Raw genomic sequence first — 17,791 nt, 5'->3', positions numbered from 1 at the left:
GGACTTCAGTACATATGTTTACCTCTCACTACTGTCAAACAAGACAGCTGATTTGATCAGACAGTCCTTAAGAATTTAGTTGGGGTCTAGAATTAAACTCCATCCCCAAGGCCCATTTTTCTGTTCCAGGCTATCTGGAAAAAAGTTTGTTTCTGTTAATGGTTTGCATTTTGGGCTATGCTCATTGCAGACCCTGTTCTCCTTTTCTTTTAAGACCCATCTAGGGATTCCCATCAGTGTGGATATACCATTCTGTTTATCCTCAGAGAAAGCAAAGTTACTCACCTGTAGCAGATGTTCTCCAAAGACAGCAGGATGAATATCCACATTCCTTACCCTCCTCCCCTTGGAGCTGAATTCTGTCAGCTACTAGACTAAGCTGGTCCTGCACAAGAACAGCAGCCGGAAAGCCATGTACATACATGCATGGCAGGTTGCTTCTAAAAGCTTCTGGAAGAATGCTGGAGAGCATTTGCTGCCTCCAGGCTGTTTCGGCTGACATCACCCATTGGTGTGGATATTCATCCTGCAGTCCTCGGAAAACACTGGATACAGGTGAGTAACTTCGCTGGATTTAATCATGGTTTGAAAACAAGTTATGCTAAAATACAGACTATCCTAAGGGAGTTCATAAATCTTTTCTCAGTGTTGTAGGTAAATCAAGTCCTTCAAATTATGAGTTTGTTGCATACCCTGATTAGGTGTGTTTTTAACCCTACCTCCACTTTCACTATGAATTGTTCCAAAGGGAGTGGTGGCTCCTGGCACTTTGGGCTTGTTGCCATATGAACAAAATGTATAACATAAAATTAGATAATCCCTGATAAAGGAAAGCACCTTGAAACTGTATCAAAATAATTTTAGCTAGATATAATGCATTGCAAAAAGCTACATTTAACCTGGCCTGATGGGTAAACTGTGCCCTGCTGTATAGAAGGCCCAGAATCAATTCCTGGGCTCAGGTTCTGTTCCCAGGTTCAGCCCATGTAGGGGTTTCTGCATAGGCAGTGTTCACAGTCCTTGCCATTATTCAGTGGTCGGTACTATGCTCAGGGTGCATGCATGAAAAGCTCTGAAATCTGAAGATTACAAAAATGGCTTGTCTAAGAAGAGGTTGATAAAGTAGAGGAAAAATCTCTGGAGATCCATGAATGAAGGCTCATAGTGCAGTAGAGCAATAGAGGTTGGAAGTCCAAAGAAGCAAGAGAACGATGAAAATGTGTAATTTCTTAGGAGGAGCAAGAGCAGCAGACTGAGAACGATGAAAATGTGTAATTTCTTAGGAGGAGCAAGAGCAGCAGACTGAGAACCATAGAAAACAGGGTTCAGATCCCTCCTTTCCCACTGACCCTGGCAAAGTCATCTTAGTAGTAGTAGTAGCAGTATTCACTCATTCTTCACACCCCATTTATGGTTAATCAAGGTTCTCAAGCAGTTTATATTATTTGAATGTTATGCTATTTTATAATCATAAAAATATAACATGTACAACCAAATTCCTTCCCCCATCTTTACTCCTACCCCCAACAACAGAACCCACCCTATTGTCACCTGCAGGCACAACCCTTCACTTGTCCTCCCACCAATCCATCATGGCTCAGCAAATGCTTCTTTAAATAGCCATGCTTTGACCAGTTTCCTAAAGTAGAAGAGTAAGACAAAGGGTTGGTGCAAAAAACATTATTATTAACTGACATTGGAACCAAATTATATTTATAGTAATTTTTTCTAAGTACACCCCTGAATCTGTTTCATTGCCTCTGGTGTCCCTTTTAGGGGCCTGTTGTACCTGAATTCTAATTGTAAGACACTGTGAGCATTATTTGGAAAAGCAGGTAAAAAGTTATAATTATGTGCACTGTCCTGTACCCATAACCAGTGTTTGGCATTATGTGAAGACTGGAGTTCCTGTTCATTTTCCCAGCAAGAACAGATTTCTAGCACTGTATCTCTTTTCCTGAGTCTCTGTGCCACTGCAAATTGTACTCAGTTCAGTGGGGCTTTTTTTTCCAGATTCCTTTTTGTAGTTCGTTTTGAGGGGAGGGGAGGGAAGGGGGGAGTGGGATAGTTATTTTTTAAGATGGAGGAGTAGTCTAATGGTTAGGGCAGCAGCCTAAGGACCTGGGAAACTGGGTTCAATTCCCACTGCAGCTCCTTGTGACTCTGGGCAAGTCACTTAACCCTCCATTGCCCCAGGTACAAAATATGTACCTGTATATAATATGTAAACCACTTTGATAGTAACCTCAGAAAGGCAGTATATCAAATCCAATCCCACCTACATTTTCTGGCTTCCAGGAAACTGTACATTTTAACCCTCAAACTATCAGGAGGGTGGTGGTTACCACCCCCCCCCCCCTTTGATTTTTACTTTTTGCTATTATTTTCTTTTAATCTATCACAATTATCTTAAGTGCCTTTAGGTATCTGTAGGGAATGCATTGTCACACATTTTGATATATATCACACACACATGTGGTTGTATAAAAATATAGCGTGCTTGGTATTAAAGTTACCAGGGGGTGGTGGTAGTCACCCCCCCCCCCCCCCCCCAAGAACAGGTTATGACACCTGCCGCTGAACGTTTCTGCTTTGGTCTGACGTTGTCCCTTGGTTCATTAACAGAAGGAACGTGGTGTTCTATTTCTTCCCCTAATTTGATGAGTCTACTTATTTATCTTGGAAGGTGTGACATCATTGGAGATGAATTTATTGTAAATGTGGTGTAAGAGAAAAGGTTGTTGCAAAAAACATTTATAATTAACTGACATTGGAAGCAAATTACATTTATAGTCATTTCTTCTTTAAACAGGCCTTAGAAATTCTTTTAGCTGACAATGATATTAGTGATGTCAAAGTCATTGATTCTCATATCTGATCAGGCGGGGAGGAGGGTCGCGCAGCAAGGGAAGGGGGAAGTCACTTGGGTACCCTAGACCACCCCGGGAGGACAGAGCCAAAAGGGCCAGAAACAAAGGTGCAGGGCCAGTGCAGGAAAGCAGCCTGTCTCCTTCACTATTGAGGGCAATGAAGCTGAAGGACTACAAATCTCAGCAGCCCTTGAGAGAGAGGCCGGGTAGGATGAGGAAGTGTTACCCCTACTACGACTCCCAGAATCCTAGGGGAAAGGAGGAGGATCTGGGAGGGCTGGATGAAACGAATAAGGAACAGCTGGGAGAGGGAGTGGAGGAATGGCCTAGTGGTTAGAGCACTGGTCTTGCAATCCAGAGGTGGCCAGTTCAAATCACACTACTGCTCCTTGTGATCTTGGGCAAGTCACTTAACCCTCCATTGCCTCAGGTACAAACTTAGATTGTGAGCCCTCCTGGGGCAGAGAAATATCCAGCGTACCTGAATGTAACTCACCTTGAGCTACTACTGAAAAAGGTGTGAGCTAAATGATGATGGGATGCAGCTGGTAAAGAGGGCTGTAGAGGAGCCCATGGACTGGCAGTCTGTAGGGGGAGAAGGATTGAAGAGAGAGGAGCCTTCAGAAGGAGAGCCCATGGACATTTCTGCCTTGGCACAAGCTAAAGGAGGGCAAGTAAGAGGGCTCCTGGCCACATGATTTGATGACTTAATGAAAGAGGGAAAGAAGTGGCTGCAGAAGCACTCCAGCCGGGGGTGAGCGTTTTCAACTGGGGTCGGGGGGGGGGGGGTCTGCTACAGACTGACAGAGGTTAGGTGGGACCCCTTTCATCTCCTAGGAGTACTGAGAAGGGAGTGAAGGGAAAGTTGAAGCAAAACCTACTTTGTGTATCCAACCCGTGTTGGAGAAATAAATGAAGTGGAATAGAAATACTGTTGAAATAAAGTGGAAAATAAAGACTGTTGGTCTGGAGTTGGTCAGTCCAGGACAAGGGGATTCCAAGGAGGGACAGGCACAGGAGGGCTGTATCTGTGCTTGTCACCTGGCAAGAGGCCTGCTCAGCTGGGAAGTTTGAGGAATTGCAGTGACCTGAGGATTACAAACCTGTGAAGGCCCCTGTGGGTCACACATAGCAGTGATTATTTGCCAAGTGAGGATGTCTCAGAGAGAGAGGACAACATTGAAACCTGTGGTGAGAATGACAAAGAAAGTTGTGATGAAATTCCACAAGAGACAGAGAGGCATATTTTCAAAGCACTTTGGGAGGCTAAGTTCCATAGGTTTCTATGGAACTTTGGGAGGCTAAGTGCTTTGAAAATGAGCCTATAAGTCTTCATTACCATCAATGAGAAATGTGCTAAATGGCAGTCGTGGTAGTGCTCAGCACCAGCAGACCAGCGAAGATCATTCCAGAGGAACCCCAATCTCTGATATGATTACAACACGCTCTAGTCACCAATGACAGTTGATTGCTCCATCAGCTACTGTGAAATGCTGCCCTGCTAATATTGGCCTTGAAAGGTTTGGCCCATGTAGTTTGGCTTTAAACGCCACTTCATTAAAAATAAATCAAGACTTTTGTCACAGATGAAATGATTCAGCTCTTAATAAAGCACATGAATGAAGAAGGTGAGATAATGGCTGAAAAGTTCAACAAAAAAACATCCAGCTCACATCATGAAGTTTGACCCTACTTGCGCCAATGAAATTTGGGCATTGATAGGACTCATGATTTTGCAAAGAATTTACTATGGTTGTTATGAGCCAGTAAAAGGCCTCTGGAACCTTCAGTCAGGTCATCCTATATTTACTGCCACAATGCCACATGCTCAGTTTGAATTGCTGCTTTGTGTGCTACATTTTGACGATAAGGCCACAAGAAATGACAGAGTGGCATCTGACAACTTTGCAGCTATACCCAAAGTGACATTTTCAGTGACAGATACAGAGATAATTGCACATCTGACCATGTGACCATTGATGAATCTTTGTGAAAGTTTCAAGGCAAATGACAATTCAGGGTATACTTGCCTCAGAAGCTTGGGAAGTATGGCTTGTTTCATGTTCTGACAGATGCCAAATATCGATATATGTCACACATGCTTCCGTACACAGGAAAAGCCAAAAGCACACCTCCACAGAGTCCCTTCAGTGTCATAAAAGAGTTGTGCCAGCATCTCTGTGGTTCCGGAAGAAACATTACAATGAACCATTACTACACAAGTGCCGACCTCGCCGAGGATTTGATTACGAACCATAACCAGACAATTGTCAGAACAATCAACTCCAATCGCCAATGAAGAAGACCGATGGCAGGGTAGTGTTGAGTACAAAGTTTGCTTGGTCTGATCCAGTTATGCTGCTGTCACATATTCCCAAACCAAAAAGGGATGTTTTGCTACTCACAATAGAACACAATCAACCTGATATTTCTCAAAGAAAGGATCGCAAACCAGAGGTAATTTTGGCATATAATGAAGATAAAGGTGGCATCGACATTGTAGATATATATGATGCTTGATACTTTCTGTTGTAAGGTTGCATCAAGAAGATGGTCAATGTTAGTTTTCAGAAACAAAACAGCGAAGATGACTAAAAAAATAAAAAGGATGACACTCCGACTAAAAAAGCAGTTAAAAAAAAATCAAATTTTAATGCTCGGTAGACAAGATAAAATCAAAGATAAAAAGTACAGTGGGATGGTCGATGAGCAAGACTCGACACAGCTGTGTTTGGGCCTATCGGGCCTGCATCAGGAGTCTTTTCACCATCGGAAATGTCAATTCTTATATCTTTCACCATCAAAGATCTATCATTGAAAGACGAAAACAAGATTTGTCTCATTTGATGGTGAAAGATATAAGAATTGACATTTCCGATGGTGAAAAGACTCCTGATGCAGGCCCAATAGGCTGAAACAGAGCTGTGTCGAGTCTTGCTCATCGACTATCCCACTGTACGTTTTATCTTTGTTTTTAGCTTGTCTACCGAGCATTAAAATTTGATTTTTTAAACTGGATTTTTAGTTGAAGCGTCATCCTTTTTATTTATTTTTTTTTTAGTCATCTTCGCTGTTTTGTTTCTGTTTACGTTTTTTGTGAAGACTTGGTTCTTCTGTTTATGCAATGTTAGTTTTCTACACAATCGTTGATGTAGCAGCCCTATACTCCTTTGTTATTTGAATGCACAAACATCCAGAGAGGAAGGAAAATAAGAAGTGTCAGCAACGTCACTTATTTCTGACTAAGCTTGACATGTCACTCATTCTTCCAATGATTGAAGAGTGGGCAGCAAATTTAGTGGGACTTCAGAACAACGCTCAGTGAGCTGTCGGTGCTGTTCTGGGATGACTACTTCATCCTCAGCAGCACCTTCCGTCCGCAACAACACATCAAAATACACCGTGTGTGTAAAGGAATCGTACAGAGAGGGTTACAAAAAGCGGAACAGTACCAACAGAGTAAGGCAGCGCTGCGGAATTTGTAAGAAGCCAGCATGCCTGAAGCACTCAGCCAAAACGATCACCTGCACCATGTATTAGGCCTAAACATCAATTAATTTTAGCTGTTAGCATTAAGGCAGTAGTTAGGATCTTGTTAAACCTTTCTGATGAAGCTTACCTGCTTTGATGGCAATTTAAGTTGTTTATGAAGAATAAAAGATGCACATGCACAAGAAATCCTTAACATTTTTTGCAATCCAGATGTTGTTTCATATTTGTTATTCCACACAGTGCTAGAAACCAGCTTTGACGGCTTATTTAATTTGGCTTCTGAATAGCTTTCAAATGACATATTACATGGGACCAATAATTAATAAATCCACAAAAATATGGGGCTGATGGTAACCACCAACCGCCTGGTAGTGCATGTTACAAAAAAGCTTGGTAGTTCGAGGGTTAACATTCCTTTTTTTAACATGTATTCTTTACTCTCTGGAGAGATGAACAAACCTCCTCCAGCCTGATTCATATACAGGTCCAGATTCAAAACTCTGGATATGTAACTTAGATTTACTCAAACAATCACCATCAGTTCTGATCTAGTTCAAATATAACAAGAGAATAAAAATCAGATGGGTTTGAATTCATGGACAATACATGGATTTAAGCTATTAAATATTTTTAGAGTTGCACTGTATTTCAAAGCGATTGAAATACAGTGCAACTCTAAAAGTATTTTGACAAATCTGAATACTCACTTTCAAACGAGCCAAAAAATGACAGCTTGTCCTGATTCGATTCTGTCTGAACCCCCATTTTTTTCAGTTCTAAGGAAGCTCTTAAACCTGATCTGGCTTACCCTTCTCTAAGCCCTAAGTTTAATTATGTATTAGTCCCTTTGTGTGACTAGGTGCAACATATTTTCTGACCAAAATGATGTGGATAGTTGATTACTGCATTTGTTTACTATGTAAGGTAACTTAAAACACGTTGATCAAATTGAATGCATTTTCCTTGTTCCTGAAACCTTTAACCTGGTATACTTGTTTGAGTGCATTGCATACATTCTTCATCTCTTAGATGGAAAACGCCTTCAACTCCTGCTCCAGGGTAGAAACTCGTGCAGAGTCTGGAGAAGGTCAATACTGCTTCTATGCTGTCAGGGAAGACGGTTGTTAAATGAAGGGGTTTCTCTGCAAAAGTTCTTAGATTTTGCAAAGAGATTATCGGTCACAGGAGGATCTTTCCTGCTTCAGGTTTCATGTCTGTATAAAATAGGAAAAAAATGTTTTCTTGCTTTATTCACCGTTTCATCACTGGCACAGCTGAAAGTATCAAGACAAGGTAAGACTTGATTTAGAGAAAGGGGATGGGATTTGATATATACCGCCTTTCTGTGGTTACAATCAAAGCAGTTTACATATTATATACAGGTACTTATTTTGTACCTGGGCCAATGGAGGGTTAAGTGACTAGCAGTGAGAATCAAACCCATTTTCCCCTGGTTCTCAGGTAGCTGCACTTAACTCTTAGACTTCTCCAGGCGAGAGTTTGCTGCTGTTGCTGCTGCTGCTGGTGCTGCTGCTGCTGCTGCTGTTGCTTCTGCTGTTCACAGAGCTTGAACTCTGTCTTGTACCTCAGGGCTCCGCTTTCAAAGTTTGTGCAGGTAAATTGAAAGTGTGATATTTCCTTAATTGTAGACATTTTTCTTTCTCTCTGTTAATCAGCAAAAACGGTCTGTCATGTAGTGGCAGGTACAACACTCACCACTTTATGTGGCAGACTAGATGCTGCTGTCATGTACTGTGTTACTATTGTGCATTGTCTATTGAAAGTTTGGCTTTCCATTGGATAAGAAGGAAGGGTAGGAGACAAGAGGGCACAAGTATAAGGGGTAAAATAGAAAAGGAGACTGCCAACGTGGGTGACAAAAAGAGAAGAGAAGACAAGGTCAATAAATTAAAGGAAAATACTCAAGAAACGGTAGATGGGTGAATATGGAATATTCTGACTTCTGGACCTTATTATAAGAGAGTCATGTGTCCAGCAAAGGATTATTCATTCATACTACATTTGTCTAAAAGAAAAGATGATTATTGTGGGTATGGCACCAAATCCTGAAGGTTAGACCAAAGAACTTGTTAGGATTCCTGTTATATTTTTATTTTTATTTGTTACATTTGTATCCCACATTTTCCCACCTTTTTGCAGATTTAATGTGGCTTACATAGTACTGTAAACGGCGTTAGCCGATTCCGGTATGAACAAGGTGATATTGAGGTACATGTATGGTAAAGACCATTGGGGGGAACTTAGAGAGGGAGAGGAAGGATTAAGATATGTCCAGTTATGGTCTTTGGTTACGTTATGTCATTGGTATCCCTTGCCAGTCAGGTGCTGAAACATAATCTTGGTTGCTGCTCGAGGGGTGACCAGTAAAACACTCTCTACCCAACACCTCATACACAAAACAATTTTCTTCTTTACTCACAATTCCAATATTTTATTACGTAGTTTGTCAGGTTTCTAGAAATTAGAATATGGGGGCAGTTCATGTGAAGACCAGAAAGGAGGCTGATGTGAGTAATCATTCAGTCCAAAAAAAATAATTTATGCGGGAAGTTGTATAGGGGGAAATGGGCATTTAGGGGTCCTTTAACCAAGCTGCAGGAAAAAGGGTCCTGTGGTAGCGACGGGGGCCATTTTTCTTGAGTGCCAGGACCCTTTTTACCACAATGGGTAAAAAGCCCCAAAAACAAAATGGTCATGCAGTAAGAAAACTTTTACCGCGTGGCCATGCAGCGGGGAGACCTTACTGCCACCCATTGAGGTGGCAGTAAGGGCTCCCGTGGTAACCCAGTGGTAACAGTGCAGTCTGTGGCGACGTGTAATTTTAAAAGAATAAATGAGTAATTTGTTGTTCAATATTAATAATAAAAATTATGTTTTTTGCATTATCGTTGTATTTACATGTCACATGATTTTCACGGTTGCTTCTGGTTTACTTTTTGTCACTTTTGAAGTCTTTTAAGATATGTTGTTGCAATAATTATGGTTTTTTTCAAGTGTTTATAACATTTATTGAATGAAAGAGACGTTTCAGACAATTTATTGTTTGTTTTTGACATTTCAATGTGTTTATAAACACGATTTGTTGTATTAACAACATCATTTTCTGTTATTTCCTTGAGATGGTTTGTATCTGCTATTATTATTATTATTAATTTTATATTATTTGCAATATATCATTATTATGATTTGATTTTATTATTTAATTTGAGTTAACATAATCTATTATACACCATTTTAGGGACTCCTGAGGCAGGCCTGAACGGCCGAAACATGACTCGTGTTGATTCCGGTTTTTTAAGAATAAACTCTTGCTGTGAACTTTTTCTGAGTCCAGTAGAAGTTTGTTTGGCATCATCTTTCTTGTCACCTTCGCTGTGTTCTTTTCTTGGTTTTTCCATTGCGGAGGTCTGCTTTCTTCTGTGTTTGCCGTACTTTATTTTTTAAGTTATTTTCTGGCACTTCTTTGACTGTTTATTTGGTTCTTCTTTGGGAGGGTAGGAAGGGAGGATATAGAGCTGAGAGAGAACGAGCACAGTGGAATAAGACGGGAGTTGAGGAATGGGGAAATGGATAAATCTCTGCAGAGAGATCTCGGAGGAGGGATAAGTGGAAGAATCTCAGGATGGGAAAAGGAGGGATGAGCAGGAGAATCAATGAGCACAAGAAGATGAAAAGGAGGAGCAGATATAGGGGATCTCAGATCAGAAGAGGAATGGATTGAGAAAGAGGGGATCCCAGATCAGGAAAGGGGCAATCTACTCACACCCCTCCTTCTGACAACAATCCCTTCTCTCACACTTCACACCCTCTTTATTTTCATTACTCAGTCTCTTCCTACACAGTCCCCTCCGATCTCTTCACTCACACTTCACATTCTTCCAATCCCCCCCATACTCCTCTCTGATTTCTATGCTGCCTTTCCATATCTCCTCCAGTCCCTTCACTCACATTTCCCCCATACACTCACATGTTCTATCTTACTCCCCATCAACTCCCTCGCTTGCCCTCCACCACCATTAATCCTGACATTCCAGCCCTTGATCTCATAATAACATAGTAGACGATGGCAGATAAAGATCTGTATGGTCCATCCAGTTTGCCCAACAATATAAATTCGTAGCATAAGGTATGATGCGATGCTACATATGCATTCTTGATCTTGATTTTTCCTTGCCATGTTCAGGGCACAGACTGTAGAAGTCTGCCTGGCACTGGCCTTGTTCCCCAACTACTGATGCTATTATCAATGCCCCACACCAGCCCATCCGGATCTGTCCATCCATGACCAGAGCACAGACCATAGAAGTCTGTCCAGCACTGGCTTGTTTTCCCAATTACTGAAGTTGCCATATAAGCACCACTAAGTTTATTTGGTTCCTACAGCAATTCTTTACAGACCAGGAAATTCCAAGGGAAGGGCCATATTTTGTAGCCCTTCCTGTAGTTGTAGAACCTGATTTTTTTTTTCATGGTATGAGTGCATGTACCCTCTCTACTGTATTGCACCATTTACCACTGCTACTACACCACTACCAGGGATCCAAGCTTGCTCTTATTTTCACACTTAACTTCCATCTCCTTTCTGTTCCACGCCTAACGTTTTTCACATCTTTCAACTCTCATATCTACTTATCTGCTCTATTTTCTTCTCTTGTAGCTTTCCATTCTTTTTCTTTTCTTCCATATCATGATTTCCACCCTTTCACATCCTTCCTCTATTGCTTCATGAATACATCACGTCTCAGCCATATAATTTCTTCATTTCCATTCTTATCCCTTATTACCAACAGCTCTCCATTTCTCTCCACCATCTGCCCACTTGTCTCTTCATACCTTACCCCATCCATTCTTCTGCATCTTCCTCTCATTCCAGCCTCCATCTTTCTGCCTTCTTTCCCCATCATCAGCATTTATGCCCCAGCATCTTCTCTGCCTTCCCCAACACATGTCCCCTGTCTCTTCTTTCACCTTTCTGTACATCCTCTCCTTTTCCTGCTTCTGCCGAGCCACCTGCTTCAAACCCCTAGAGAAAGAGAAACAGAAATGCTGAGGCTGACTGAGGCTAATGCTGTTTTTATCCATACAAATGCTGCCTTGCTGCTTCCTGAGTCCTGATCTTTGTTCCAAAGCACCTTGGCTCCCAGCTACACTAGCAACAGGAGAAGTGTTAAGGGCATGTCCTCATCTGATGCTGCAGACCAGTTTTAGTTAGCCTAGAGGTTACAGCACTTCAGCACAGGGATTGGGACTCTGGAAGCAGTGAGTAAATATTCAGGGGAAAGCCAGAACTGTACCAGTTCTGCCCAGGAAGGAACCAAAGAAAGCTGCATGGGACCTCCAAAACAAGTGGATGGCTGTGGTGCCAGGGCAACTTGGAACAAAGGTTCTCAACCCAGTCCTTATGACACACCCAGGCAATCAAGTTTTCCAGATGCCCACAATGAATATGCATGAGATGCATTTGTATGCAAATCTCTCTTACATATTCATTGTGGCTATCCTGAAAACCTGACTGGCTAGGTGTGTCCCCAGGACTGAGTTCAGAACCACTGGGTTAGAGGGAACATTGAGGGGTACAGACCGTGATGTCTTTCAGCCAAGGTGCAGTGAAGGGCAACTAAAATGATAGCGGGGATGGGACGACTTCCCTATGAAGAAAAACTAAGGAGGCTAGGGCTTTTCAGCTTGGAGAAGAGGTATATAAAATAATGAGTGGAGTGGAACAGGTGGATGTGAAGCGTCTGTTCACGCTTTCCAAAAATACTAGGACTAAGGGGCATGCGATGAAACTATAGTGTAGTAAATTTAAAACAAATCAGAGAAAGGTTTTCTTCACCCAACGCAAAATTAAACTCTGGAATTCGTTGCCGGAGAACGTTGTGAAGGCGGTTAGCTTGGCAGAGTTTAAAAAGGGTTAGACGGTTTCCTAAAGGACAAGTCCATAGACCACTACTAAATGGACTTGGGGAAAATCCACAATTCCAGGAATAACATGTATAGAATGTTTGTACGTTTGGGAAGCTTGCCAGGTGCCCTTGGCCTGGATTGGCTGCTGTCGTGGACAGGATGCTGGGCTCGATGGACCCCTTGTCTTTTCCCAGTGTGGCATTACTTATGTACTTATGTCATATTGCCTTTAAAAGCAATTGAAAAGGTTCTAGATAAAGTTGCAAAACTATTGGTTTTTTTTTCTTTTCTGATTCCATTCCAGTAGGAATGGCTAGAGCAGTGGTATTCACTCCCAGTCCTCAAGGGCTTCCAATGGAAGCATGGAGGTGGTGCAGATGAGGACAGCATCTGAACTCAAGAAGGCATGGGGCAAATACAAAGGTGAATACAAACCTTTGAGGGTGAAAGGTGTGTAGATGAGTAGACTGGCTGTAATGTGTGGTCTTTATCTGCCATCATTTTCAGTGTTTCAGTATTGGAAGAGTGTCACCTCACAATATAAGGCCAATGTAATAACATGCAGCCACATTTTCAAAGGCTATTTCACTCATTAAAAATATATCTTAAAAATTCATATACAAAACATCATGAAGCTGGCCTCTTGCTCCTCCATTCTCACTAGTGTTTTCCTCGCCCATCCTACCTAGCAAAAAGATGACTGCTGGATCACCTTTGAGCTAGCAGAATGGGTATGTGAAAAGATCAGCCTTAGTTGCAGCATAGGGAAGTAGGTTGGGCAAATCGAGGGTACACAGCAAGAGATGTTTTCAGTCAACTTAGGCATCAATAATCTGTGCCCTGAAAATGACAAGGACAAATCAAACTCGGGTATGCATATAAAGTATCACATACCATGTAAAATGAGTTTATTTTGTTGGGCAGACTGGACGGACCGAACAGGTCTTTATCTGCTGACATTTACTATGTTATGTTAATGACAAGGAAATAGCCTTCCTCATCCCTGATGGAAGAGAAAATATTCAGAATGAAAGGTGGCAGGATGATAGGAAAGTAGTGACTTTTACAGATGAGGCAAGCGTATTCTCCATTGTTTTTTTGTTACATTTGTACCCCACGCTTTCCCACTCATGGCAGGCTCAATGTGGCTTACATGGGGCAATGGAGGGTTAAGTGACTTGCCCAGAGTCACAAGGAGCTGCCTGTGCCTGAAGTGGGAATCGAACTCAGTTCCTCAGGACCAAAGTCCACCACCCTAACCACTAGGCCACTCCTCCACTGTTGCTACTATTTGAGATTCTGCTATTCCACTAGCAACATTCCATGTAGAAGTCGGCCCTTGCAGATCACCAATGTGGCCGCGCAGGCTTCTGCTTCTGTGAGTCTGACGTCCTGCACGTACGTGCAGGACGTCAGACTCACAGAAACAGAAGCCTGCGCAGCCTTCTACATGGAATGTTGCTAGTGGAATAGCAACATTCCATGTGGAATCTCCAATAGTAGCAACATTCCATGTAGAATCTCCAATAGTATCTATTTTATTTTTGTTACATTTGTATCCTGCGCTTTCCCACTCATGGCAGGCTCAATGTGGCTTACATGGGGCAATGGAGGGTTAAGTGACTTGCCCAGAGTCACAAGGAGCTGCCTGTGCCTGAAGTGGGAATCGAACTCAGTTCCTCAGGATCAAAGTCCACCACCCTAACCACTAGGCCACTCCTCCACTTGCAACTTGCAAGAGGTGTCCTCTTCTGCACTTTCATGAACTGGAGGGGCAACTCACTAACAAGCTACAATTCGTGGCCATCGAAGAGTAGATTGTAGGATATCCGAGGCACAGCTATCTGTCCCATAGCAGCAGTGGCAACAGTAGGTGGAGGAGCTTTTATAACCTGCTTCTTAGAGTAAGACATTGCATTTGTGAGTGATAAACCATAGTTCTACCTGCAGCTGCCCCATTTCACTGGCTGTGTTAAAAGAAGGTAGCTTTAAAAGCCTACTTCTTACAGCATTGCATTCGTGAGTGATAAACCATAGTATTCCGATTGTTCCATTGTACTGGCAGCAGGTAAAAACAGCTTGGCTTTTACGGTCTACTCCTTACAAGCAGATAGTGCTTTTGAGAGAGAAACCATAGTACTGATCCTATTAACACAGACATAATAGTAATAACATTTTTGGTTTAAAATTCCTTGTATTTTTAATTTATGCTGTGGCCACACACCATCCACATGTATAGAATCATTTCTCAAACACATTGTTTCTTGCCCAGTTCTTGGACTGGGGATAGTAAAGGATACAGGAAGGGTTAGATCACATAGGGCAGCGCTCCGTAGCGCTTGACTAGGTTGAGAAAATGAGGCAGAAAGAGAAATATTCCCAACTATAATGGGCACCAATGGCCTGATTAAAAAGAATGTCCAAGCTCACTCGGATATGTTGCCTATACGTATTACTTGAACTGTACAAGAAAATCCTCTTTGTATAATGCAAGTACTAAGACAAGCACTAGCAGTAAACTTGAGAGAGTGAGGTTCATAACTGTCATGGTAGGTGCAACACTAACTCATTTGGAGACACTGCCCCAAGAGGACCCCCCTGTGTAGCACAAGAAATACAATGAGCCTTGCTATGACTGGCAGTAGGTGTCCTATATATAGACAAACCAGAGAACATCACCGTGTGAGAAACCTGATACACCATGTTCACAGACCAGCAAGCAGTTCATACATAGAGTTTCCAGATTTCAAAAGACAGACGAAATTAATATGTAAAGATTGTGCACACATGAGAATGTTTATATAGATACAACAGAAAAATGCAAAAAATGCAGAGGCTGCAGTGCAGCAATGACTGTAAATCCTGTTCAACAGACAGCTAGTGTTACTTCCTGAGTGACTAATTACATACACAGCAATGGCATGCAGCTTAATTTGAAGAGGCTGTTATTAAATGTAGTGTTCTGATTGGCAGATTTAGTCACATCTGTGCTGCATTTATGTTACAATAATTATATAGCTAAGATGCATCTTCAAGAGCCCAAGTATACCTGGCTCTCTTCTAAAGTATATGCAATATTTCCTCTATAAAACTATGAGTAAGCATATAGGAGATAATTTAATACAGAACATCTATATATAGGTGCCTATGCACCTTTATAAAATAGGTTCCCAGATTCAGCTCCAATTGTGAACTAAAGCCAACACATAAATGTACACCTGCACCAATGAAAGAGTAAATTTGAGCGTACACATGTATTTCATAAAATATGCACATACATCACAACTGCACATGCGCTGTGCCTAGACTTTGCCCCTGGAAATACACTCTTTCTGTGCATGTACTTTGTACACGCATCTGTAGCTGTGCTAAAACCCTTTTCTTCATGTAAAGCAGAATTTACACACAGGAACGGCTTTATAAAATTACTCCTATAAGAATTAAGGGTTCCTTTTACTAAAGCTTGGCACACGCTAAAGGACATTAGCACGCACTAAGTGGTATAAAAGAGCCCCTAAGTGAAAGAAGCGTTCAGAAATAAAGGTGACTAGAAATAGGATGGGGTACCATTTTATTGGCGTTACTTAATACATTTCTTGACTAACTAGCAGGGGTTGAGGCTCCCTCAGCTCAGGTTACTGACTTTTATTACAAAACGTGGGGTGGGGGGAGGGAAAAAAGTAGGGGTAGACCAAATATTTTCCAAACAGTAGGTTTATTTAAAGAAAAATTCTAAAAACAGACTCGACGCAGTCCTGCGTTTCGGCACCAACCGCACCTGCCTCAGGAATCAACCAAATTGGCTCAGTGACTGATGGTAACAATAAATAAATAGGTTAAGACATCTAAAGGTACAACATAAACAATGCTAAGGAACAGTATATTGTCCTCTGTGACACACTTTACATTTAGCACGTTTCACTTGGCGATATTCTGTTCCTGTAGACACTTGACTGCCAGGACACTACTGAATAGTCCAGCCTTTCTGACAATTGAGTGCTGAAACTACTTAGGTTTTCAGAACTCGGAATTCTTACCTCCCAAATTCTGGCATTACTTCTTTTTGGAGCGGAGGAGTAGCCTAGTGGTTAGTGCAGTGGACTTTGATCCTGGGGAACTGAGGTCAATTCCCACTGCAGCTCCTTGTGACTCTGGGCAAGTCACTTTAACCCTCCATTGCCCCTGGTACAAAATAAGTACTTGAATGTAGTTGCAAAGACCTCAGAAAGGCAGTATATCAAGTCCCATTTCCCTTTCCCTTTTTTCCTTATCCCAACCAGCTTTGTTTCCAGGGTTCACTTCATCAAGAACTGAAGCGCAGAGCTCTTTGAGCCTATTACCTTTCATAGAAAGACAGAAAGAAAGGAAAAGACCAATGAATCCTCTCTTTTCCTCTTAGAGCAAGACCAGGTTGGTACATCAGGGAACGCCCCAAACAAAGTTGGAGACTCCAGACTGCTGAGCTCTCAGCCTGCTTTAGGATGGCAGAAAAATAGACAAATTACTTTCTTCCTTCTAGTAGCTCTTATAATCTTGTCCAGCATCATCACATTTCCATATCTCCCATGGCTATTGCCATTGCCAGTGGGGAAGTCATCTGCATCCAAGCTCTCATGTTATACATTTAAACAGCTATCAGGGCTACTGGTGCCCCAGCAATACATAAATACATTGCTATCAGACACGAGGGGCACAACATTCAAAAGGGTTTAACCAGGCAAGAGAGGCTCCTGCCTAGTTAAACCCCACTAGACTGACCATCTCAGCAACGATTAAGTGAGTAGTGCCACTGAATATTGCCTGTGACCACCGCAGCATTGTCTGTTTAGTGCCAGGGTGGTTCATGGGGAGGACCAGGGTAGAGCTGGCATTTAAGCAGTCAGTAGTGATATTCAGACCGCTAACTGGTTAAGTAAGTGCATAAAGTTTGGAGAAAAAATTGGCTGTCCTAACTTGATCTTCCAAGCTAACCAGGCACTGGTCTGAATCTCAGTAGGTGCCCTTCCAGTTGACTGCACTTCTTGGATATTCAATGCTGGAGTCTGGATGTGGCCTGGCCTTGAATATATGGACTTAATTCAGTCCATGGTTTTCAGCGGCTTAAAAAAATCACTGACCACTGTGGGCTGAATTTTGGGCTCTGAGTTAATAACTGAGGCTCAGAATATTCAGTCACTAGGGCATTTTAATGACCCAAGTCACGTGTGCAACATCAAAAATGGAATGAGCTTACTTTTATTTATGGTACAAGCAGACCACAAAATTTCTCTTTTTCTACAACTTTGTTGACTATTCCTTCATGAGTATATCCCTGAAATAGGATCTGTCACTGGTAACTCCCATTAAGGACAATGTCCTTAAGAGAGGAAAGACTTTGTAGCAACAAAATCAATAGTAGTAGTAATTATCATTAGAGCTCTTGGAGCAATACCGATTGGACTCTTCAAATACAGTTTTGCAAAAAAAAAAAAAAATGCTACCCTACTTGGAGCAGCATACAT

At 41.9% G+C, this 17,791-nt stretch overlaps 1 protein-coding gene across 2 annotated transcripts in view; it reads left to right on the top strand.

The window, feature by feature from the left end:
- The first annotated feature begins 7,446 nt into the window (after positions 1 to 7,446).
- Positions 7,447 to 17,791, top strand: part of VGLL1 (vestigial like family member 1) — a 29,475-nt gene continuing 19,130 nt past the window's right edge. The window contains exon 1 of one of the 2 annotated variants that reach the window (XM_030210501.1): positions 7,447 to 7,655. The gene's annotated coding sequence lies outside the window, so the exon portion shown is untranslated. Of the gene's footprint in view, positions 7,656 to 7,947; positions 7,978 to 17,791 lie in introns of those variants that run through there. The other variant, XM_030210502.1, reaches the window with a different exon arrangement.

This window comes from Microcaecilia unicolor, chromosome 7 (genome assembly GCF_901765095.1).
Source record: "Microcaecilia unicolor chromosome 7, aMicUni1.1, whole genome shotgun sequence".
Taxonomy (NCBI): Eukaryota; Metazoa; Chordata; class Amphibia; order Gymnophiona; family Siphonopidae; genus Microcaecilia; species Microcaecilia unicolor.
The sequence above is the reverse complement of the archived record's forward strand: the minus strand, read 5'-3'. Positions and strand labels throughout refer to the sequence as shown.